The 25511-nt window shown below is 42.8% G+C and overlaps 1 long non-coding RNA gene across 5 annotated transcripts in view; it reads right to left on the minus strand.

The window, feature by feature from the left end:
- Positions 1-25511, minus strand: part of LOC136364351 (uncharacterized) — a 60666-nt gene that overhangs the window by 16388 nt on the left and 18767 nt on the right. For all 5 annotated transcript variants that reach the window (XR_010744143.1, XR_010744144.1, XR_010744140.1 and 2 more), the window contains one exon: positions 25187-25297. This is a non-coding gene — a long non-coding RNA (uncharacterized lncRNA). The remainder of the gene's footprint in view (positions 1-25186; positions 25298-25511) is intronic.

Consider the following 25511-nt stretch of genomic DNA (forward strand, 5'->3'; position numbering starts at 1 on the left):
CCCAAGAAGCCTAATTTTATTGGTCCAAAACAAACTGCACTTTGAGGTCTTGTTGCAGGGAAGTTACAGACTCTTTTTACTTTATCCTCATACTTTCATGGAAGCTGTTGGAACAATTCAGTGCCTCCACTATTTCTGCAGCAGGTTTAGATCATCCGAGAAACTAGAAAGAACAGTAAATGCAGACATTAATGGTAATAAAAATCAAAGCTAAGCCCTACATGAAGAGAAACAAATTCCAAAATGAAAAATTCGATTACACAGTACCTGTCTCCTGTCTTGACTTCCTCATTATACGTAGAAATTAACCCTGTCATTAAGTACTTTGATCAGGCTGTACATAAACAGCTTATAACGGCATGAAATCTACCACAGCAAGCAGGCAAATGAACGAGTGGAGAAATACTGACATTTGGGGCTGCTGTCAGACATCAAGTGCTCCTACTCCCTCAGGGCCAAACTGCTGGAGTAAATGGGGTTACTCTGAGGATTAATTGTTCCCTCCTGGTTTGCACTACTTCCAGAAAGTTTCAGCAATAACATCCAAGAGGCTATCATTGGGAGATCAGTAGTAGTGTTCTAAGATTTCTGAGAGATTTATAAGCTGGGCTTTGTAACTGCTCTTTAGGTTAAAATTCGGTATAGAAATTCTCAGCCCACAATTGATCTGAAGCAGTATCCCACCTTTCTAAAGTGTACAGAGGTCAAAAGAGGAAAAGCAGCATTTAAAGTACAAATGTCACTACCATCTATCTACTTAGAATTAAGGCACGAGAGGAGAGGTGCCCACGGCCAAACTGGTCCAGGTTTGCATTGCTCAGAAATGAGGTATGGCACCATTTCACAGACTTCAAATATTTGTCACCTACATTTGGAGAATATCCATGCACTAATGCCTGTTATAAGCAATTCTGGGCAATTGAGAGATTTTTCTGGTTAGTTAGTTTGTTTGTTCGTCAGGATTTTGGAGCAGAAGTTGCTTTCTTCTGGGATGCATTTAATGCAATGTAACTTTACTTAGTTGTGATCTGTCTAAAATCCTTGCACACTGCTATGCCATCAGAGGCAGTCAGGGTGTCTCCACAGCCGTGCCCCTGGTTTGCCATCAATCCCTTGCCACCTCTGAGCCTTGTTTTCAAGCAGCTTTGTTTCCTGTTGGCTCTTCCCATCTCTTTGCTCAGAAGACCCTCAGCATGGAGACAAGCAATGAGAGTGCCCAGGTACAACATCTGCCCCTGAGCACTACTTGGGGGCACGGCACTGAATTTTGAAAGTTCAGCTCAGATGCTCTCTGCGTTCCTAGGTTAGCTGTGATGAGGTTCTGGTGATTTACCAAGTGCAGTAGGCATAGACATGAGGGAGGAATCCTGATCCAAAAGAGGCAAAAGGAGTCCTCCACTGTATTCAAGATGGCCCAGATTTTACCTTTAACAATCTAATAAAAGCTTGGAAAAACACTAAGCAACCCCACAGATTGTTTCTGTATGTATTGCTAAACATACTGCAGAGCAGATGTTTTATTACTCCTAAAAGCACCAAAGTCCAGTATTTCCTTCACTAATCACAATCCATTCTTTTATCTCATTGCTACAGTCAGCCCCAGGATGTTATTGCAATCCATTGTTCAACATGGCTATAACCACAATTCAGACAAACTCAGCCACAGACCAGAACAGCAGAGCCAAAGCAGCAGAGGCACCATCGAGCTTCCCAGAATACTGCTCTCAATCTAGAAAGTTGCATAGCTGTGCTTACTCATGCCCCACATGCCAGTTGGGTGCCCACAAAAATGCTTCTTCCCAGGTCCCCAAACTCGGCACTCCCTTCTGCAGAGTCAAGACAAGAGTGCAACCATGCCCCACCAACAGGGGTATACACAGAAGATATCACAGCGAGACAGTGGGCAAGGGATGGAGCTATCTGAAGGCAACATTTTTACATCTGGCTCTAAGAAACAAGCACATGTGTAGTCCCTGGTAATAAAGCAAATAAGTAATTTATTTTGACTTTGCATTTCCTGTTCCAAATAATTTACTTAAATATTGTTGTGTATTTTGCCTACATTAAAAGTTGTAGAGTGTGTACCTAAAATTTCTGGCAAACTTAGGAGCACGTAACAATCCAGGCTGCAAATGCACATTCTGTATATCAACTACCATGGCTTTATCATTTCACGTTTTTACAATATGCCAGCTTCTCTTCTAAAAACAATTCACTATTAATATCAATTTTATGTAACTAGCAGCATGTCAGGAATTTCTCACAGATCCCATCCCTGAAGAATCCCCAGAATTCGGCAAGGTGATCAAATCTCATATGTCAAGTCTTCCAATGATTACTCTCTTCATTTCACCTCGTCAGTGCTCTGGAGTTTGCTTCTGCTCCCACAGAGCATCCAGCCTTCCTGGTGAACTGCAGGATGCAGAGCAGATTAAGGACTCCACTCCTGACTGAACAAGACATTTTTAAGCATATCTTACCTGTAAATGCATGTGTTGTTTTAGTAATCAATGGCATCATCTAGAAGTTGTTGCACACCTGTCTGAATAGCTGATGCTACAAACTAGAAACATCCACTGGCAAAGCTTTGGAGCTGTTCTAGAAAAACTCACAAGTAATGCATTTAGGCACTGAAGCGTATCAGTCAGGAAAAGTATAAACGAGAGGAGCAGGAGCAGCTACAGTGGCACTGCTTTTCAAAACACACACAATGGCTGTTGGAAAGCAAGGCTGAGCCTTCCTTTAGGCTTAAAACTGAACCTGGGAAGGAAGGCAGCTGCTCAGGGTTGCAGATGAGTCACAGAAGATATGTGAGAAGCTGGCCTACCTAAAGTCTTTTGGAGGATGGCAAAAACTGTAGTCAAAGTTTTATTAAAGGTTTGTTTTCACTAAATCTTTGTTCCTGGTTTTACATGGGATATAAAGCAGTGTGGAAACTTCATCCTATCAGTAACAAATCCCAGTCAATGAGAACAGCACATACTTCCAAAGGCAACTGGACAGAGTGGCTCCCTGGGAGGTGAGCAGATGTCACCAGGATGCTCAGCACCTGCAGTGCCTATTGAAACTAATGGGAATTGTTGATATTCAGCACCACTGATGCTTGGTCCCCAGGAGAGGAATTTGTGATTTACCATGAGCTTATTGATTACAGATAGAGACTGTCACAAAGACACAGCCTTGAAAGGAATTGAAGTTTTCAACCCTCATGGAGATGTGCACCCATGGGCTTCTGTCTACAAGGTGATGTTTGATTTCCAGCCACATATCTGAGAAGTTGGTATCACAGCACACTTGCTGTGTGCTCATGAGGGGAAATCTTCTCAAACAACTGCAATTAAACTCAGGTCACACAAGAGGAGAGCCTTGCTTTGGTACATCTCCAAGCCCTCCTGACAGCAGGCTGGGGCTCATGGGTGGAAGAACACAGGCCTATGAAAAGGCATGCTATATGCAACTGCCTTCAGGACATGATAAATGTCAGGAAAGCACTTCCAGACTTGAGTCAGAGAACAGAAGTGTGAAGTGCCTTAGTACAAGCTCTAACTCCACTTCATATCCACAGGCCTCAGAGGTGCTGTCAGGTGAAGAGCATGAGTCATGGGCACCTACAATATACATTCTCAGCAGTCTTTATCCATCACTACCATTGCTCCTCTGCTAAACAGCCAAAGTCATAGAGAAGGATTTTGCCCACATTTTATCTGCACACACTTTCCAGAGACTGAATTCTAAAGAAAACAGAAAGGAAAATATAACTACCTGCAGATGCTTGTCCCTGGGACAGAAGTCCTCACTTCTTCACAAAAAGCATAATGGTGCACCTACCAAAACTGCTTTTATTCAGAGCCATCTCTATTGAGATGCCTACTCCAGATGCAGGAATCCTTTGGAAACAGGCCCTGGTTGCCCCTCCATTTTCCCTGCAGCCCTTATTTGCATTCAGACTTTGTGTAACTTCTGAATGTAGCCCAGAAACGGCTGATAATGACACACCACAAGTTTCTTAACACAATAAGACAATCCTGCCTTTTGGAAATCTTGCTATGCCCTTTTGATCCAAACTATTGCTAAGATGCTATTGCTAGTGGCATGGAGTAGATCTTCAGTGACCCTAAGTGGACAGTGACCTGTTGATTTTCTTGGATTATCCATTATTTACCCAACCCAAATATCCTGCATACCATCCAAACCACTGCCCTGCATATTATGCACTCTCTTCCTCAACAAAGTCAGGTGTCAGGACTGCAAAAATAGTCAACAGGATTTGAGATGGTTTTAAACTGGGCATCTTGGCTCCCAAGTAGGAAAAAATTATTTGTGTAAAACTGCTTGGCCACTTGGTTATCGAATAAGCAGCCTAGAGGAAACTAAGGACTTTGCTGAGTGCTTGGCATTTGAAAAAGCTCTTCAGAAGGCACCTGATGAATTACTCCATCAAGATCTGGGAGGACTTATGGGAATGCTTTTCAAGTAGTTGTTGAAACAGAGGCGCTCGCAATTTTCCTAGGAAATACATCAAAATGAATAGAATAATTCCAGGAGCAGAAGAATGCTGCAGCCAGGTTCCTTATTCATCTGTGTCCAAAGGTTGGACTCTTCTTTGGTATGAAGAAGGGACAGGCCATGGCTGACATTTCCCTGCACCTGACACTGTCATGACATCTCTCTCCCAAGTGCCTCTCTCTTAAGGCCCATCTATGTTTTCATCCCCTTCCCCACATAAATCATTTAATTTAATTTGGTCAAAAAAGATATTTTCAACCACCTGTCAAATTTATATTATACTAGTCAGGATATCCAAAGTTATACTGAAGAAAGGACACATCTGCACCAGAGGCCAGATTTTAGTGGCACGCTGAAAACTCCCCAAAATGTTCAGTACCTTCATTGATGGATGCCTGAAGAAGAGCTTCATTACACCCAAACAGCACCAAGTGTTCCACAGGAAGGAGCACAGTCCTGGCACATCCTGTGCCCTAGAGACTGCCTGAGCCCCATCCCAGCACTCCAGAGCAGCTGTACACTCCAGAGGCAGACACTCCAAGCGGCAGCTGAGGAACAAACACCCCCTGAATGGAGGCCCACCTCTCACTGCAGCAACGGGCTGAAGACAAGGCACAGGGCACTTTCCCAAGGTGGGGAAGCCAGTATGCAAAACCCACCCACTTGTGAGAAGATGAAATTTTATCCAACAGGCCGCTTACTTCCTCCTGACAGTCAAGCTTTCACCATACAGCCAGCGCAATAAATGAGATTTCAATGTGGGCAAGCAGGAGGCCAGACACAAGTCTAGAAGTAAGGAGGTTTATTTCTTACTGATAGCAGAAGTGCCATGGTCATTCTTTCTAATTTCAGGGACCTTTTAAATAAAGTTCCACTCCAGAAGCCAAGCATGAAAGGAGAGGAATGAAAACTCTTTGATAGATAAGATATTACAAGAGACTGTCAGAAGCTTGCTAGGAGAATGAAGTAACACTCGGGATACTGTCATTGAAAACAATAATGAAAGAGTACACCATTTTCTTAACTGAACTACTATCAAATCTATGTTACTGCCACACAACATATTTTTCGTCCAAAAGTGCCAATTTCAAGCTATGACTATTGATCTCTATCTAACACTCAAAATTAACTGCACTGCTAAGGAAAAGTGGCACCAAATAGTTTGAGAACATCAAAGAGTAAAAAGCCACTGGGGTCAAATCAAGGTCAGAATTTGATGAGTAGGGTGTCAGAAATTTAATCCATTTTGTCTAAGATAATGTATAGCGCCCGTATTGGGGCTTTTTTTTTCCTTTCTTTTCTGTAATTTTTTTATGCTAGCTTCTCTCAAAAATATCACAAAACCAGACCTCAACTTTTTTTTTTATGAACTTTTTTCCATGACTAGAGAGAGAAAAGATTAAATGGACTGCAACACAGATGGCAATTATGCCTCTGTTTATTTCCTAATGAGTCACAAGATTATTTTTTGCCTTCTGCCACATCATTTCAGAATACAAGAAAACCTTATCTTGAAGGAAACTTGAGGAGACAAAATAACACTGCTAAAAGTTCCAGTCCACCAAGAGAGTGAAGTATATTTTTTAAAAAAAAAACAACCAAAAAACCCCAAAAACAAAACAAAAACAAAACACCCCAAAACTTTAACCACAAGTAAAGTCCCATCCACTTAGACTCAGAAGTGATGGGTAAATCTGTTCCACCAACTGGTGAATGTGGTGACTATCAAATTCATTAGTGGTCTCACGACAAAATATTCAACAGCTCTCATAGTGACACATGTACAAGTCGCATGTACAACTCAGCATCTGGAGAAAGTTAATTCCCCTAACTGTGGCTTCTCCTCCACCCCACCAGAGCCATCTGTGTCCCTTAACTGCTTCCCCTAACACCCTGCCTGCCCCGGATATTCCCCAGCCGGGGACAGCTGACAGAACTCATCTGCAGGGTGAGAGCCCAGAGAGAGCCCCGCTGGAGGCAGCACAGCTGTGAGCACACTGACCCAGCGCTGCCGGGGCTGCAAACTGGGGCCACTCGCCTTTGAAACACTGGCCAAGTAACCAATTTGATAGTGGCAACACCCTCTGCTTCTCATATCACACTCGAGTAATTAGTATGCTCTTGAAAAGAAGCATGAGATATGTACTCATCAGTTGAAAGCCTTGTCTCTCACCTCCTCAAGAAGTGCCTTAACCACAGGGTTTTGGATAGGGGGACTCCCCTCTAAACAAAAATTCAGGCTTTGATCCTAAGAGAGCTGAATCCTCAGCCTAGTGATCAGGACACATGGCTGAAAGAGAAAAATCCTTTATCTGAGAACTTTTCATATGTTTTAGGCAGTAACTGGGGGTGGATAATATGAATTTGGATCTTGTCAGGAAGAGTCTGAGTGTGACCTCCCACCTCCTACCAGAATACAAAATATGCAAAAGAGGATCCATTTTAAAGGGAGAGCAAGACACACACTCCTTTCTGGAACAGCACTACCTCCGTGCTGGAACACACTTGCTTTCTGCAGTAGTAGGTAAATCATCCCTACTCAGAGATGGCTGGTGCTTCAGAAACACCCACGTGCTCAGGACATTTCTATTTCCTGGCTCTAGAGATTCCTCTTCAGTGTCTGGAGATTCCTGCTGCCTTTGGTGAGCCTCAGGCTTATCTATCCCAAGGAAGTTCACAGACAACACAACTGGTGTGGTAAAGACAGGGCACAGTTAGGTTGAATAATTTGTTACCTAAAAATGCTTCTGACAGATGGCAAGACTGTTCTGGAACACTGTGAACATAACAGATTTTGGGACAGGGTGCTGAAGAAAACTGATTTTAGTGAAAAGTTGGATTTTTATCAAAATGACCTTTTCCACTCCAAGTGCCTGCTTTGCATAGAAAATTGCAAAGAAAACTCCAAAATTTGATAAGAAATTGAACATCCCAGTGACTTAACTGGCGTTCTGGTTTGGATGCCATTATCTTTCATGGCCCATTAGCTACAACTGGGCTCCATGTCCAACACGCGTCCTTGCCAAGTGTTCCCACCATGTATCACAACAGCACAAAAACCCAGAAAACCATCATTCTCATTTAAAAAGCCCTGAGTTTAAGGAAGAGAATGGACTGTTTGCCCCAAATACTTGCAAATTCCTTAATCTGACATGGAAACCAGTTGCCTCTACCTTGCTCCTCCTGCATGCCCCCAAAAACCTGCAATATTCACAATCCATTCTAATGACCAAGGCATTTTCAGGCTGCAGTCCTAAAGAAACGAGGCTCAGTTGCTGGCACTGTTCTCCATTTATCTGTGCAATGGTCAGCTCTGTGTCCCTTCCCTTCCTGTCTCCTCAACGCCTTCAGAAACTACCCGACAGACAGCGAAGGGGGAAGGAGCTGTGAGTGCTGGGTGGGAAGAGTGGATATAAAAATCCTTAGCTCTGTCTTGATACTTTGCAACCACAGCACAGATCCACACAGCAGATCAGCAAGTCTCTGAGGTTTGAGAGGAAACACTGCCAAAAGATGGCATTTCTTTCCCCTTTAAAAAAAAAAAAAAAAAAAAAAAAAGGTGAAACAGTTTATTACTAGGTGTTGTATTGAGTCTAAAGCTTTCAGTTTCAGTACTTATGTGACGTATATGCCAAGTGGAGAGGGATCTTACTAAAACCTTCCGGATGAAAACCCATCACGCTAGCCAGTCTTGACATTCTCTAGCAAATACAGAAGTGGGATTAGATGGTGCTGCTTTTCTGAGCCCAAATAAAAATTAATGTAAATTAAATGATAAAAATTAATTGAAAGAGAAAGACAACCAAATCAGGTGAACATTAGCTAAAACAAAGCTTAGTTTGAAATGTTGAAATGCTACAATATAGCTTAATGTGGTAAATCCATTAAAATACCAATACTTTCTAAAACATGTATTGAAGTATATTTTTGTCTTAAGATTATGCAGGAACTTTTTTGTAAGAAAGAACTTGATTTTCTAAATTAGAGTGGCTTCTATTTGGTATTTAGCTTTCTACATATCTAGCTATTAAATTAAGAGCTTATTGAATTTTTAGTGTCTACTTAATATCTTGGCTTACTTTAGACTCCTCTTCTAAAATGTCTCACAATTTAAGTGAGATGAGGATTGTTGATTTCTGATACTTTACTACATATCTACGAAACAGAATCATGGAGCATGAGGAGACACTTGAGTTGAATTACACACATCTGTCTCTCCAAGAAACGGTTTTCTATTCGTGTTGGAATGGACTTTTTTCCAATACCTGGTAATTCTCCCGGTTTCTACAAACAGATTCCACAGAAGAGGCAAAGGTTACTGGTGTATAGCATTACCTCTGTACAGTGCTGTATGTTTTCAATTAGGAACTCCCACAATGCTTTCCATATCTAGCCACTTGCTCTTCTTATTTCTTGATAAGTGATGGCCTTATCAGGAAGACGGGGGTGAGTCTGTTACTGCTTTGAGTAAACAGCCTAAAGGTCATTTTAGATGTTGGCTTTGACACTCTTGGTTCAGTAGACACCCACCATAGCTGTCACCAGTATGCTGAAGTTACCTTCATGGAAAAATAGCCTTTCAGTGGGTCCTGTTGTCTCTTCAAAAGAGGAGAGCATCAGTGAGCACTTGATGATGAAATGAGGAGAATTCTATCCAGTTCCCCTCAAAGATACCTGACAGAGGCATTTGGTCTGAGGTCAGGATCCAAGTGCTGGAGGTCTGCTAAGGTTAGGGGAAAGTCCTCAAGTTAATGGGGTCTCTGAGTCCCTGTGTGTACCAGTGGGTGCCACAGTTCCAGCCAGAGCTCAAGGACCTGTTACAGGAGGTTTCCCCAAGAAGTGACAGCAGCAGAAGACAGCCCAGCTACATGGGCACAGGTGACTTTAGCAGGTGTGGCTATGTACACTAGAATGAGGAGGGGTAAAACCCACGGCTCACAGGGCACCCCCACCTGGGGTGCCCACCTGCACAGCGGTCCCACACCCCACTGCCCCCCAACCCAGGCTTCTGCAAGTAGCATTTCTCTCCTGCTCCCACAGGATTGAGCAGTAGAGCAGTCGAAGGCACAGCTTGGCTGGAATAGGTGCATCCACTGCCAGAGTGTGCTGGCAGCACACACCACCACTGTGCCTCCATCAGTAAAAGGTCGCTCCAACACTACACTCCTGGCCACCTTCTCCCACACACTCCTCAACATGAAAGCAGGAAGAACCCAGCAGACAGATCTAAAGATACTGACATCCTGCAAAAGAGTTGCATGACTAGAGCTAAGATCCAGAGCATAGGCCAAAGCACCCACAGGGCTGATGCAGCAATATCTCTACAGACTGAACAACACATATTCCACAAGGGATACTACCACCTGAGGCACAATCCAAAGTTCACTGCAGAATAACTCCTGAAGTCCTTTCAGGAAACTTCCCACAAACAAAAGTCATTTTTTTGTCAGGTACTTCAGGCTCCTAGGCTATCAATTTAGGCACCTGAAGATAAAGTATTTCAAAAGACTATGGAACAGGTGACTCTCACTGAAGGCCCTAGTAAAGAGTTACTGTGGATTCAGGCCTCCAGGATGCTAATTTGGTGCTTGGTGCTCCACCTCTCCCCTCACACCACCATGCAGACAGCTTAGTAGCATGGCATCTCAGACACTTCTCCCCAGACTGAGCACAGAACCTTCAGTAACTGAGGTACAGTGTCAAATTATTCCTTCTGCTGGAACAGACTGTCTGTGTCCACTTTACAAAAGTGGAAAGGTACAGCACAGTCCAACCCTCCTTGTCCAGCTAGACATAGGTCTGAGGCTCTCCTAAAAAGTGAGGGGACAGGTTGTACTGATACATTACCTCCACTTTTTCTGTAAAGAGAGGTACATGCTAATATATATGCTCTTAAATTTCTATATGAAGTGCACCTTGTATCATTTGTGCCTCGCTTCTGCACAGCTGAAAAAGAGAAGAGAGACACCAGAACCATGATGGACAGCTGCCGAAGACAGCAAATACATGTGTGCTCTTCCAAGATGATGCTGTCTTTTCAGAGCCGGACACTCAGGTTACTGCATCCAGCAGCCCTTTTGCTTCGAGACACACATGACAGTAGCTACCAGAACATCCTGTTCTTCTTTTCCACCATGCCTTGTGAAATCCAGCTGTAGCCATTGTGACTTCTGGCACTGCCCCTCACAACCAGCACAGGCTGTTCTGCTGCCCTTAGAGATGAAACTTCTGGTTTTTAGAAGAGACTCCCAGCACAATTCACTCTGAATGCCATTATCATGCAGCTGCTAATAGATAAAAACTACTGAGGACACATCCCATTCCTCTGCTTCCCTCCCTTCACTCCACAGCAAACAAGGCTTCAGAGACCTCTGCAAAAGCAGTCAAGCCCAACTTCCCCAGAGCCCTATGTGGTATTGTATAGGCGCAGTCAGAGCTGCTTTCTCCAGACACCGGGCTCCATTTTCCAGTACATAATTTTCACTTTGTGCTAAACAGACAACAGAGTGTGAAAACTCCCTTTTTTTGGGTTTGACATTATCGTACAGACAAGAAAACCATCTGCAGTTTTCAGCTTCAGCTTTTGCTCCAAGTTGGGATCTTTCTGTTACTTTTCCCAATACATTTTCAAGCCCAGACACTAATTCAGTCTACTCCTTACTTCAGCTGGTCTCCTACTCTGTGAGCAATGTCTGCTTTTCAGCACGATGCAGGAGTCACTTACAGCACCTGAGTAGGGTGCTCACAATCCCAGGATGCCATACCACAGGCTCCTTGAATCCAGCCCTTACCCAAAAAGACCATGAGCTTGCCAGCTGCACAGCCCAGCACTGCTCAGGCGTGAAGGGCACAATAGCAGCGGTGGAACCTCACTGCAGTCCGATAGCACAACCTGTCATATCTTCCCTGCTAAAGGAATCTGGGTAAAGAAAACACAAGCTGTATTTAAGCAATAATACCTTCTGGGAATGTCTAGCAACAAGTGCTCTGAGGAACAAGCTGTGCCTCTGGCCCTTACCCTCACCACTCAACATTCTCAGGCTGACTGAGTTAAAATAGCTGACTTAAAAGTCGTAATTGCTATTCTCAACAGTAAAATACATTTTTTTTAAATGTACCTTTTAACATGCTGCAAAGTTAAACATGGCTTGCATGTTGCATGTTGCCATGGATATGATTTCACGTTTATAAGATTGGTCTTTCCTGGCAGCTAAATGCCGGCATGGGAACAAACAGCAGAACAGGATTTTGTTTGGCATTTTGCTTTGTTTAGGATAGCAGCTAACTGCTTTTCTTATTAATAAGCTTTTGATTTTACTGGAGTTTCTCAAGAAACAGAGTTCATCTCACTGGCATTAAACACATCACAAGCAATCCTCCAGTCTGTGTGAGCAGAGCCCTGACCTCTGTGGCACCATTCATGATAGGGTCAAGCCTGAGTACATTTACACATCTGTCATGGCTGATATCAGACAGGATACAGTGCACGAAAACATCCTTCATCTCTGCTTGCTTCACTTCTCAACACAGAGACCAGAGGTTGAGCTAGAACTCACTCTTATTCAGAATAAAAATATTATCAGTTCTGGCTCAAATAAGGTACTGAAGTTACGTTTTCATTTGAGGAGACAAGCAGTTTCATTCCATAGGGAATCCCAGGAAGAATCTCCAAAATGGAATTGCTAAATTCCTATCAACTTCAAATCAGCTGCATTCATGCAGAAAGGCTAATGGAGCAAGAATAAAACTCAGACTGGCAGGAAGGTGTTACCAGTTCAGAATACCAAGTCTAAATGCCTTGTTCACATCCACACCTAATGACTTGTGCCCACATCTATTTCAAAGACTGTGTGTGTACCTCTAGCCCTGCTGGATGCCTCATGTGGCAAAAGTCACCTGGGATTCAATGGGACAACATTTCACCCCCAAGTGAATGAAACCAGGGATAATTTTTGCCTGCTGCTTGGTTACATATAGGATTGCATCAACTCAGCTGCTATCACTAGGAAATCTGAAAATAAGATGTAATTGCACAGACAAATCTGGGGATTACACCACACCATGTCCCTCCAAATCACACAGCCAGAGTGTTTACCTCTGTCTGTGTGCTGCTGACATGAAAAATTCTGTACTATTTCAGTGTCAGAGATACATATCAGTCAAACCTGACTTCAGCTTTTGAAGTGGGTGGAGAGCAACACCGCCCCTCTCCTGTGCTGGAGCCTGCAACTCAACTGCATTTTACTCACAAACATATCTGTAGTTCTGCTGTGTTCTGACTTTTTAAAAAAAAATCTCATTGGACAGACACCACCAGCAAGTTTCTCCACTCCGTGGAGTGTCTTCACAGCCCTCCCACATAGTGAAAATGACTCAGACTAAACTACTAAATTTAGGGCATTGGTATTCTATGTGTTACGCTGGTGTTCATACAAGTAATGCCTTAAACAGTAAATTTCTGAATTAAGCATTCAGGCATCTTTTCTATGCTGCATTTGCCACTGAAAGAGAATGGCAGTGAAGGTGGGCTGAGGAGGAGGTTATTTGGATCATGATTTGGCTTGTGTTTTGGCTAGAGCTACACGGGAATTTGAATGAGGTTTGCATGCACTTTTAGAAGTATCTAATGACCCTATATCATGATGTTTGATCTCAAGTGATAAGATCGTGCAAGATTAGCTGCCCTTGGGAGATTCCCTTCATCTCAAGCAAGAGACAGCAGGCTTTGACTCACAAGTGGGGAGGATTTCTCTTGGGATGACTAGACCAATTCCCACTCCTCAACATCCAACTCACCCATCTTTGTGATGTTCCCCTCCTGGAAGGATGGTTCATGAAGCAGCTGCTGAGCTGCTGGTTGCAAATCCACGCAAGTTAGTTACTGATCCAACTAGATCAGTACTTCTGTAACTCCACATGAAATACAGAGAATTACTGAAAGTTTTTAATTCGTAGATCAGACCCTGCCTCATGAGCAACAATCATCTGTGTAGCAAAGACAAGGTAGTCTGGACGAAAGCCACAATGGCCATGAAATTATGTGGCTATCACCAGCAAGTCAGGGCTCTGCAGAGAGATTGGCCATGTGGTCATCACCCAAAAAAAAGGACAGCAATTCCTGGGTCCTACGAGGAGCAGAAGAAGCAATGAGAGGGATGGGACGAGAAGAGGAAGGGGAGAAAGAGGAGTGCTAATGAACCTTGTCAGTTGAGGCACTCTTTTCTGTTTGCTTAGATCACTAACAAATCAGTGTGAGCCTGAAGCCAGGCCAGAACCTGGCCAAGAGACCACACTCTCCTTTAGTCTGACCACACCACCTACTGATGCCAGTGGGAGTTTATGTGAGTATCTCAGGCAAGGACATAGAACCAACAACTCATCATTAACTAACTTTATCTGGTAGGTCCTTTATCTGGTTGCCAGACGCCTTCAGAAAGGCACAGTTTTCTTAAATTTTTGTGGATTTTAAAATTGCTGAATAATCTTCACAATTACAGTTCATGATCTGTTACCTGATTGAAACCATGCAATTGCTAGGAGCAATCTGAGCTGTTCACACTGGACACTTCTGTCACATGCCCTTCCTTTGTTCCTCACCATTGGAGCACAACCCTTCAATAGAAATTAGGTTGATGCAAGAACATTTTAACACTTCCACATAATCCGTTGAAGCTTCCAGGAATTCTTATACTGGTCTGATGCACAGTATTTCAGCCTGGGCATTCTTGTCTGAAGTTCTGCAGAGCAAGTAAAGAATAATTCTTTTCAGTAAAACCCAAAACCTTTTCTTTTATGAATACCTGCCCTAAGGAAAATTTCCACAGTGCAATGTCTATCCTTGTCCTTACCCCACCCAAGAAGCAGTGATCCTAAAAGACCCCAAAGTGCCCACTTAAGAGAATAATAAAAACCCAGGCCCAGAAGCAATCTGAAGGGATTATTTAATCTCTCTCCTTGCTCTAAAACAGAAAAAAGAACTTTGACCATCTCTGAAAAACATTCATCACACTTTTTCTTGCAAAAATTCAGACAAGAATATGCCACTTTCTCCCTCAGTAATCTATGCCATGATTTTACTACTCATGCAATTAGAGAATGTTCCCCTAACACTTGAGCTGTGTTTCTTCACATTATCACCTCATATTTGTCCAAGCAGGCAACTTTGACTGGATCAGATTACCCAGTTTTATCCCCCAGATTTTGACTGGTAGCAGAGTCAGAGAATATAATGAAGGAAAGATGCTGAAATCCAAGATCAAGAGATATACCAAGATCAGAATATCTATATGATTTCTACTGCATACTGGTTGCCCTATAAACTGAAAAATTACATTAGTTAAATAATAGTTACTCTTGGAAATTATATTTTTAAATAATTTTACAATTTAGGTCCATACAAACTGCCTGACAAATCTGTCCCACTGTCTGTCCAGGAATACAAACTTCTTTCTTGAGTGGATTCCCAACTTCATCAACACTTCATTCTTTAGAATTCTTAAAGGGCAGTTGTGAAAAAGATAGAGACAAATGTTTTAGCAAAGCCTGTGTTGTCACATATAGGTAAAACCTTACAAAAGCAAGGCCTTGTTAAATCATGGTTCAGGCTTTGTAACTTTGACTAGCCTTGTTACTTTGGCTAAGTATAGCTAACAGCTAGCCTGATGAGCTCCTGTGAGAAAAGGATTACAACAACGAGAATCAGCATTCTGATATTCCTGTGGGAATTGATTGCATCTGTGAGGAGAAAGATTCTACCTGTGTGAAACATCCACTTCCCAGGAGACAAGAATGTCAGCGATACCTAGAAAGAAAGTTTTTCACTGACACATACACTAGCAAATTCTAACAATGGACTGAGTTGCTAACCAATTAGAATTAAACACAATGCCTTCTGATAACCCTATAAATATAAGCCATGAAGAATAAAGGTAGGCTATGGTGGAAGAAGAAACAAGTGCCTTTGTCCGTTCTCTTCTAAGAGAAATTCACATCCCTGCCTTCAAAGTATGACATTAGCAAGTGTCAAATATGTTATTTCCACACTTTTGATTTAAAAATGAGGTGGTTTGGTATTCCTGAATTGAAACACTTAATTTCAGTGAGCTGAACCAAACCAAAATATTTTGATCTGGCCCAGTTTGACTCCAGTTCGTCTCATCTGTGTAAAGTGAGCCGCTCTGTCCAAGCTTTTTCCTATGATCCAGCAGTACCATAGGTAAGAGGAGAGATTGCAACACACCCCTGGTTAGATAATTCAGAGATGGGAGTGGCTGTAAGAAATAACCAGGATACAATGCTTCCTTCCCCAAAACACCACAGCAGTTCACACAAATGGCTCAGACTCAATATTAAGTAACACACAGCAACCCAGCTCAACAAACTGTTTTGAAATGGATCAAAGTGACTCAAAGCAAATTATTTCAGTAATACCCTCCTGGCAAGTTCTCCTTAAATTTCAATCTCACAGAATTTTTGCATAAAAGTCACTTGAACACCAAGTATTTTTTGACATAATATAATTAGCAACTGTAGAAATAGATCAGTCATCATGACTTGCTGCACAGGAAGATCAGAATACTGATTCATACATACTTTCTATACATTGAAGTGCTTTAGAAACCCAGCACTTTTATATCTTCTTCATACCACGACAGTTCAAATGGAGGTCTTTGCACTCCAATGGTTTGCACATGATGGGAAGTGATGCTAATCATGAGAAACACCAGAAAATTCTTTTGAGCCAATTAGATGGCATCAGTCACAATGATATTAGTCATCCACTCCTCAATCTGAGGAGAAGGAACCAAAAACTGTCATTCATCTACTCCTGAAGCTGCAGAAGACATGAGGGAAGTGTACTATTTCCCATTCTTTTTGCAATCACTGTTACACAAAGTGACACAAAGTTTTCCGTTCCTTTTCTAGGAGAATGGTGGTTACTCCCTCTGCAGGTTACAAGACAGACCTCGATCTCATTGAACTGCTTCATACTCCCTCTGCTCTTTTTTGATCGCCACAAAACCCAGAAAGAAAATGGGAGCAGAAAACGTTGCCATTAGCCTGATGCCATCAGCCTCTGCAGCTTGTAAGGGCAGGATGAGTGATATGTGAGTGCTGGTTAACAGTGACAGAGGAGAGAGTTGTCATACATGGTGCCATGACTCAGCACACCAGGGAGAGTATTTAGAAAAGCATGACAAGTGGTAACCAACACGTGGAAAAGTGGGCACTCAAGGAAAATCTTCCAAAAAGCTGATAGTGAAGCATCAGAAGATGCTAACTGCAGAGGGTTCAAAGGGGAGGACTGTAAGGACACACTGAGGAATAACACTGCAGCAGAGAGGCAGACTGCCCTGGAGCAGCCAGCCTAACAAACCACACTACTGAGATCAAAAAGTGCCACTGATCTCGGTGAGCTGGAGGTGGGAGAAGTCCAGGAGGAAGTAACAGGAAGAGAGGCTGCTCAAACCCTATTTTTCCACAGCAGGATGATTTGGGAATCCCAGAGATGCTGGTGTAGCCCTCTATCACTTTCAGCCCCACCAGGAGACCGGGCTGCCCAGCAGCCCTGGCGAGCACGGAGATCTCTGCACATGATGTTGATCCAGTGAGAGAGGCACCTTTGAAGCACTCAACAGCTAGATACATCTCCGAGGCACAGGCTGGCCAGCTCTGGAAATACCAGCTTTTGAAATCCCTCCAACATTTTGTTTTTGGAAGACAGAGGTAGTGAAAAAGAGGATGAAAAAATCAGAAATACCAACCCTTCTAACAGAGCGGTAAATAGAGCAAGCTAATAGTGAAGTAATATCCTTGAGAAGGCAAAGAAAGATCTGTGGCTGAGAAGTTGAGAAACTCTGCCAAAGTTTTCATGTCATCTGGTCGTCTAGGATGACATTTTGGCTCACTGCCCAGTTAGAACTTGCCCTTGAAGGATTTTATGGGCCAAATCCTCAGCTAGAGTAAACTGTGCTGCTGGTTTTTAGAAGCAGGATGATTTTGAGCAGGAGAGAGTTATGCCCCAGATCTCAGACTGGTAGGATGGTTTTCTCAACGGAGCTACATCTGACAGCTTCACAATGAAAGGAAATGTTACCCATGGCATGAAACTCCAATTCAACAAACAAATTGGAAACTAACTTTACAAGAAGTCATGTTAACAGATGGTATCAAATCCAAGTGGCAAAGATCACAATTACTTCTTCAAATTTTGCATTTTGTCTTTTGTGTGTGTGTGTGCTTCAGCCCCAGAGAAACAGATTATGACTCAAGAAGTGGAGCTAATTAAACTGTAACATACTAGAAGGAGATTTGGCTGTGTTGATATATCTGGAGCGTGGTACAGCAAGATATTCATTCCTCTGTAAACACTGAGATACCTCCCCAGGATTTCTCATAATTATGAAATAATTATGAGTACCTCCAGAAGAAGTCTTAGATTTGAATGCCAACCATAAAACTAAAACATGCCTGAACTAGATAAATCAGATAATCTAAGACCATTTTTACATATCTATATAAAGAAGATAAAGAAGGACAACTGGAATAGTAACTGTGCCCTGCAGTTTTTGCTAGGCCTCAGCTTTCTAAACCCAGCTGCACTGAACCCAGATTCATTCTCTTCAAGAGATGGCATCTAAGACTCTCTGATTTTTCACACTGCCCAGTAAAAATAGCTTGATCACAATGAAATAAGACTCACAGCAGCCCTCTTTTTCTCAGAGAAAGAGAGATCTTCCAGAAACTGTGAAGATACAGCTTTAATTCTATTCCAATGCACAATTCTAACAAATGCCTTTTTTGCAACATGCTAACAACATAAAAGGCCTCTAACTCTGAGGTGGCCCCAGCTTTGCCTAGTGGATGAATGAAGCAAGGTTGACCTAAGAGGTGTTGATGTATCCCACATGAAGGAGAACAAACTTTCAGTGCAGAACACCTTCACACCAGTACACTTCTCTCTTCTCCAGCCTCTAATTGACCTAGACATACTGACGGCAAAAGAAAACTAGGAGTGAGGTTTCTGATAGATGAATCCACTAGCACCTTCTACCAGGCTTTAAGATATGTCCAGCCTAGTTGTCTCTGCACATCCTGCCAGAAGTTACAACTGCCCCTGCAGAGTCAGCACCAGAGAAGGTCTCTCTGTGTCTCATCAGGCAAGAGATGCTCACTGAAGACATGGCAAAGAGGAGCTCTGGGCACATGCAGTATGCTCAAGCATCTGCAGCAAATCGATCTGTCTGTGGGCAACAGATGCCTTTGCAGACATGCAGCACTCCAGGCTCTTTTTATGCTCATTTGCATTTAAATGCTGCTAATTGGAACTCAAACTCACACTTCCTTGGCTCTGAGCAAGAAAAGCATACCCTTTTAGCCTAGAGTTAATGCCTAGGCTTAGCTAATTGTCCTGGCTCTCTCCACCACCGAGACAGGCATAAATCCATAATCAATCACTCTGGCCACCTTCAGCGAAGAGGGACACACACAAGAGTGCCCATACATGTTTCTTAGACTACAGACCTGGCCTCCAGAAAGCTCAAGAAGGATAAGGTAGAATGGTCTTTTCTTTTGAATATATCCTGTGGTCAAGGCAAATGAAAAAGGAACTTGGACTGTGGCTTCTTAACACAATAACCTTACAAAGGTACAGTGAAAGGAGTAATACAAATGCACTAGTAATAGTTACAGTAACACAAGCAGCAGTTCCTGCAGGAGTCAACAGATGTTTCCCATGAAACTCAAGTGTGCCACAGCCTGTGTGTAGATGTGTTTCACACACCTGCCCAATATGAAGGCCACTGCCAATTCAGATATGTTTTCAGCCAGAAAAGAAATGAAGCAATTGATACAAGGATCTGGAAACCAGGTCATGAGATTCCTTCTGCATGATCCTGGTGTCCTGCATGAAACTTCCTGTCCAGACAAACACCTGCAACCTCATGCTTTCACCACAGCTTTGATTTATATCTTTTGCTTGGCTTCTGCAGTACTTACAAACCTTCCAGGGAGGGCCTGCTTGGGCCCAAGCTGCACTTCTGGGGAAGTGGCAGGGAAGAACAAGGCTCTGGCAGTGGGAAAGCAGATAGACTCTCCTGCTGGTTTCAAAGCTTCTGCAGGGGCACACCAGGCAGGGTAGGCTGCCAGGCTTCTCTCAGCAAGAGCTGCACTGCCAGAAATGACCCGAGGGATCCCCTACATCATACAGAAGCACAATATTTATTGCGATATTTATATTTAATATGCACAGACCTTGTGCTCCAGTGTTCCCAGAGCAGCTGCCCTTTGTGCAGTGAGGGTTCTGCCATGCCCATGAGAGGGCTGCTCAAGGCCCATTGGAACAGGCCCAGGCACTGGATCAAGTGTGACTGGCTCTGAAACATCCAGCTCTGTGGTGTAACACATCCCTTTATTTCCTGGAGGAAATGGGACTTACACGTTTTCATTCTAAACACACAAAGCAGGTAGCTAGATGAAATACAGCAGTCAGGCTCTGAAAAAACTTCTAGTAGGTGTGAAGTCTGCTAGTGACATACATCATTCTTCACTGAACACTTTGCTGATCTCTGTACTTGTGGATTGTTCTCCCTCTGGAAAACCCTAACTATTCTTTTTACATGGGAATTTTCACCAGAGTCATTGAGATGTCTTTACACATACATTTGGCATAGAGACTGCAATGGCAGTGAGATATTGATCTGACTCGGCTTTTACCTACCCTGTGGCTGAGGCAGAAGAGCAAATGTCTATGTCAGCTACATCTGGAGAGAAAAGGGGTTTCTGTTTGAGTCAGCACACAGCATCAGGTAGCGAGGAACTGACTGCTCCACTGAGGTCCCAACACTTCTGACAATATCCCTCATCAACCAGCTTTTGAGAGATCAGTCACATTGAAGTGACTGCCACCAACTGAAACACACTTATTATGCAATACAAGTGCTTTGAGAACACAACTTACAGCACTTTGTCCTCTACAGCTCCCTGTAGCATCCTACTTCCAAGGCTAAAAAGCTAACCAGGCTGTCTGGACCAAGTTCTGTATGTGCTGTGGATAGATGCACTGCACACCAAGAGCAGCAGGAGGACAGAGCTTCCTCCCAGCAAGTACATCATAAATAATACAAATCAGTCTATGAACGATGGGAGAAGACTATCAAGTGTATGCAACAGTCGTGACTTACACCTACCAGAAATGTGTGCCAACACATCACATCAATTGACTTTCTTTTCACTTGGTCTGCATCTGACCTTGCCGTGTTCATTCCAGTAATAGAACAGCTTCAACCTCAAAGTTATCTTTCAAATAACATCTTTCAACTGATAACATGCTCCCACACTTAAATTAACAAAACTTTTAACTACACTTCAGCCAATCTTTTTCATACAGGTTTAATGACAGAATAGTTGGGAAAATGAAAAAATATCTTTTTAACAAAAATATGTGCTCTAGTAATTGACAGCACGTGTCAAAGTAAACAACCAAACAGCTCGGGCAACGCAGGGTAATGCATGTTTTCATTCCAATTATTGCTTTCTTAATTTAGCAAATAGGATTTTTTGACTTAAAGAGGGAATCAGCAAATCAATACTAAATTTTCTGTAGAAGAAAAAGTCATAAAATAACTCAGGTTACCACAGAAACAAATTTAAGCAAACTGGTACCACAAATCAAGCAATTAGGCAGAAAGAATAATTTAATGTCTTCAAAAATTAATGATTTATGATAGTATGTCATGTTTGGGACATAAATATTTATTATCTTGCATTTTCTGTTCTTTCAGCCCTTTCTAATAAAGGGCAGCTCAGCCAAGTCCGAGTAATGAAGAGTAAGACAATATGATGTTATATTTGCCTCTGCCTTGAGAAGCAGAGAGCACATTTTATGTCAAATCACTCCTTGCACAGGGAACACTGCAATACTGTGTACCTACAGCCATCCATGGGTTACAGGATTAGACTCCTGTGTATACCTGGCAGCAGTCTAATTAATTTAAATTAAACTGCCATAGACAGGGGCAGTTTTTTCAGTCTTGCCCTACAGTACAGCCAGCAATGTATTGTGCCATGTATTTGCTTAATTACTTAGTTCTTCCTGCCAAGGAGCAAGTTTCCCTAAACACCAGAAGCAGAGAGAGAACTTTAAGGTTTAAATCCTCATGCTCTTTCAGCAGGACATCAGCAATACCCATTTCTTCAACAACTCACAGAGCAAAGGGTTGTTATTTTCCCTGCAGGATTCTAATCTGATAAGGAGCCAAGACTCAAGCCAAATCTCAGCCAAAAAAAAAAAAAAAAAAAAAAAGAAAAAAAAATTCTGTCTTCCTCTTTTTTTTTTCCCTTTGCTCACAGAACATTACCCAATTGGCCTTTAGTATAAGTTCAGCTCACAGAAGTAATTCTTGAAAGCCCATTGGTGGAGAGTGCATTTCCTTCTCCTTTCAGGTTGAAAAGGAAACTTTCTGTGAGTTTACTGTAATGGAGTATTTGTCTGTATCAAAAACACCCTGACCTCTCCAGCCACAAGATTAAATACCAGCAGCCCACTCTGTCACTAGTTCACTATTAGGAAATTACATGGGAGGAAAGACACAACATAAAATTCACAGAGAGAAAAATAGAAAAAAGAAAAAAAAAAAAAAAAAGACATCGGTAGTGGTGGGAGTGAATGAATAAGCTTAATAATGAAGCCAGTAAAAATGAAAATACCCTCTGGCCAATTGATAATAAAAGGTTCCTTGAGGCAAAGGGTCAGATCCTGAGCAGTGTAAACTGGCCCAGCTTCTCCAACCCCAGCAAAGCGACAGTGATTTACAGCATCTGCAAAAAGCCCCAGGAGACAGAAAAACCCAGCTACAAAAATGGAACTGGAGGCCCACTTTGAAAAGCTTCCACACACTTTTAGCACCAGACTGAGGTACAGAGGTGACTCTGAGGGTTTGTTTCTGCGGGGGAGCTCCTGTGAAGTAAGCTGAAGTGTGAATTTACACTGCATTTATTCTGGGTCTTAAGTAGGCTGTAAATTCACACCCAACCTATTTCACAGGGATTTCCCCAAGTATATAAGCCCTAAATTTGCCTCCTAATCACGGAGGTATACAAAATAAATAGATGCTTTCAAAACTGCAGACCCACACAGGAATCTCTCTCTTGCTTGTAGGGGCAAGTGGGTACTAAATAGTATATCAATATATACTACTGCAGTCCTGCAAGTGCACAGTGCCCTTCTTTCAGCCATCGACCTCAAGGCCTCCTCCAGTCATCTCTCTCAATATCTTTTGAAACCCCTGGTTCTGTTCCAGTTTCATGGCAGATTTCCACACCCCAGGCCCTGGCTTCTCCCTTCCCCATCCCAGTTCCACATCTGGAGGTCCACACTTTTTTACCTTCTCACCCCTGCCTCTCAGGGGGAGCAGTAACTCCTCATCCTCGTGCAGAGGTCTTGTCTCCTACCAGTTTCCTGCCTCTGAACCAGCCTACCCATGCTCTGATCATTCATGCCTCACTCACCCCCAGAAGCACTGGATCCCTGGGTTAATGCATGTCCTTTGAAACCTCCTTCAGAGTCACAAGGTTAACTCCATGCCAAGAAATGCCAAGAAGCTGGGCAAGATTATTCACACTTTCTTGGCTGAAAGATGCTTTCACACACAGCCAAACAGGCAGCCAGAGGCCTTTGGCAGGAGCCAAGAGGAGCAGCTGGTATGGTCACAGCTTCACCAGGGTCCTCAGGATGGGGATTTGGTCTTCAGCAGGTTGGGGTCACCAGCTTGAATCACTCAAGGCCGGGCTCCTTCCCTGGGAGCAGCAGTGAGGCTGTAAGGGAGCACAGCATTTATGCCTTCACTAGTCTGGGAACAACGCTGCGCTGCTTGAACAGCTGCCTGTGCTGGCTCAGGTGACAACTAAGTCCCACCTGTGGCCATACCACTCTCATCAGTGACAGCACTGTATCCTGAAGGATTCTGTTCAATAAGCCAATTTAGTAATATTCTCTGTCACCTGAGGCAAACACCAGGTTTCTCAAAAGCAGCCTGGAATGCTTTCCTTCAGTGAAATGCCTGATTTTGCAAAGCATGAAAGTCTGAAAGTCAGTTAACACTTAAAAGCTTTCATTTTCAGGGTATAATGTCTTTCATTTGTAGCTTTCCCAGGCTATAGTTTTCCTGTCTGTTTTCTCTGTCTCTGTGTTTAAAACTCCACAGCCAAGCTATTCTAAGTCCTTACTGAGCCTACCACTTACAAGGTAACAGGGATAACCACCAGGGCACCCCAGAGAATTCAGTCACCAAAACACACCCAGCAAGGCAAAGGAACAGGGCCCACCATGCTATTTAAACAACCCACTATCCCCTAAAATCATTGGCAATCCTAATCTATTTATCTTGCCAGTAGACAAATGTACATGACTTTCCCATGCAATACTGATTAAACTTAGAGCATTTCAGGCAGATCATATTTCTCAAATAAAAATCAGATCTTATTAACCCTCAAAGGAAATCCCACATAAAAACACAGCATCAAAAAGCCAGGAGCATGTAAGAATTCAGTCTGCATTTCAGTCAAAATTCATGACTCCTTTTAACTGCTTCAGTTGCAAAACTTTCAGAGGAACAGTGACCTGTCCTTTGAGAGCCAGCCAGTAGAAGGACCACAGCTCTGCTTCTTACTCTGTCACACAGTAGGGCGGGCCTTTAGGCTCTGCTAAATGTAAAATATTTCAGAAAAACAAAACCAGGAAACGAACTGGGATTTGGTCAAGAGTTCATGCTAGCTGAATCACTGTGGTATGGAAACCACCAGCTCTAAAGATGGAAAGTCTGGAGCCATTCATTATCTCAAAAAAAAAAAAAAAAAGAAGAGGAAAAAAAAATAAATAAAGAGGCCCTCAAGACCCATTTAGCTTGCTGGTAAGCTCCCCCAACACCTAAAACCTAAAAGAGGCTACCTATTGGCAGATGCCTTGATCTTTTTCTTCTTCATCTCTCTCAGAGCACAGCCAGCAATTTGATCTGCACCATAGTTTTGCATATTGGGTGCAGTGAGAATTGTTTAAATGTCACTCCCTGACTCAACATGCAGAAATGCTGTAAGGTCAGGGCACTGCTTCTTCCACATCCTGCACCTATTGCCCTCTTCAGCCTTTCCCCCATGGAAAAAAAACCCTACATACTTTACAGATTGAATATGGCCAGTAGAGATCCGTTGAGACTTCTCTGGATTGCCTCTAGTTATCTGAGAGGTTCCAAGGAGATATTGCTCAGAAGGAATTAAGGTCAACTGCTCTTGGACAGTTAACTGGCACATTTAGGGAGGCATAACAGCCATTTTGAAAGAGGCCTGGAAAATCTTAACGTTGTCAAAATGTGTCTTCACAACTGCTGATAAGATCTAGTAAGGATGTCTGTGTTGTGCTGGTGCATTTCATCGCCTTTCACAAGCCACAGTCTTACCAGCAAATCATTTTAGCAAACTTTAAAAGGCAGTGTTGTGCCCACTGCTTGTATCAAGAACGGTTCTTGACAACAACATCACCAAACATTTTTCCTTTCCTTGTTTCCAAAGTGCTGGCATACAGAAACACTACATTCAGGCACTAAATACATTTGTCTCAGCTAACCATCACGTTATTTGACAGAATGCTGTCACTAAAGCCAAGAATCCTATCAGCTTCCAGACTCACCTGAATGCTGGGCAGCCTTTCTGTCCATGCTGGATGGGGTGACCAAGAGCTGCAGCACAAAGGGGATGAACCTGTGCTGCAGAACAAGAGAGCTGGTCCAGAGGCTAAATACTGTAACATGAGGAAAACCAGGATCAGCAGTTCTGCAACATATTTCCTTACACAGACTTATCTCTCCATCATTTATTCTCTCTGTGCCCCCGCTCTGTAAAATGGTACTTTTATATAACAGTCTCTGTGAGAATATGGTATGAAGTGGCACATTGACAGGGAACATGGAAATACCTCTGAATCTATGAGAACTCCACATTACCAATCAGTCATC

The sequence above is a fragment of the Sylvia atricapilla genome, chromosome 8 (assembly GCF_009819655.1).
Source record: "Sylvia atricapilla isolate bSylAtr1 chromosome 8, bSylAtr1.pri, whole genome shotgun sequence".
Classification (NCBI taxonomy): Eukaryota; Metazoa; Chordata; class Aves; order Passeriformes; family Sylviidae; genus Sylvia; species Sylvia atricapilla.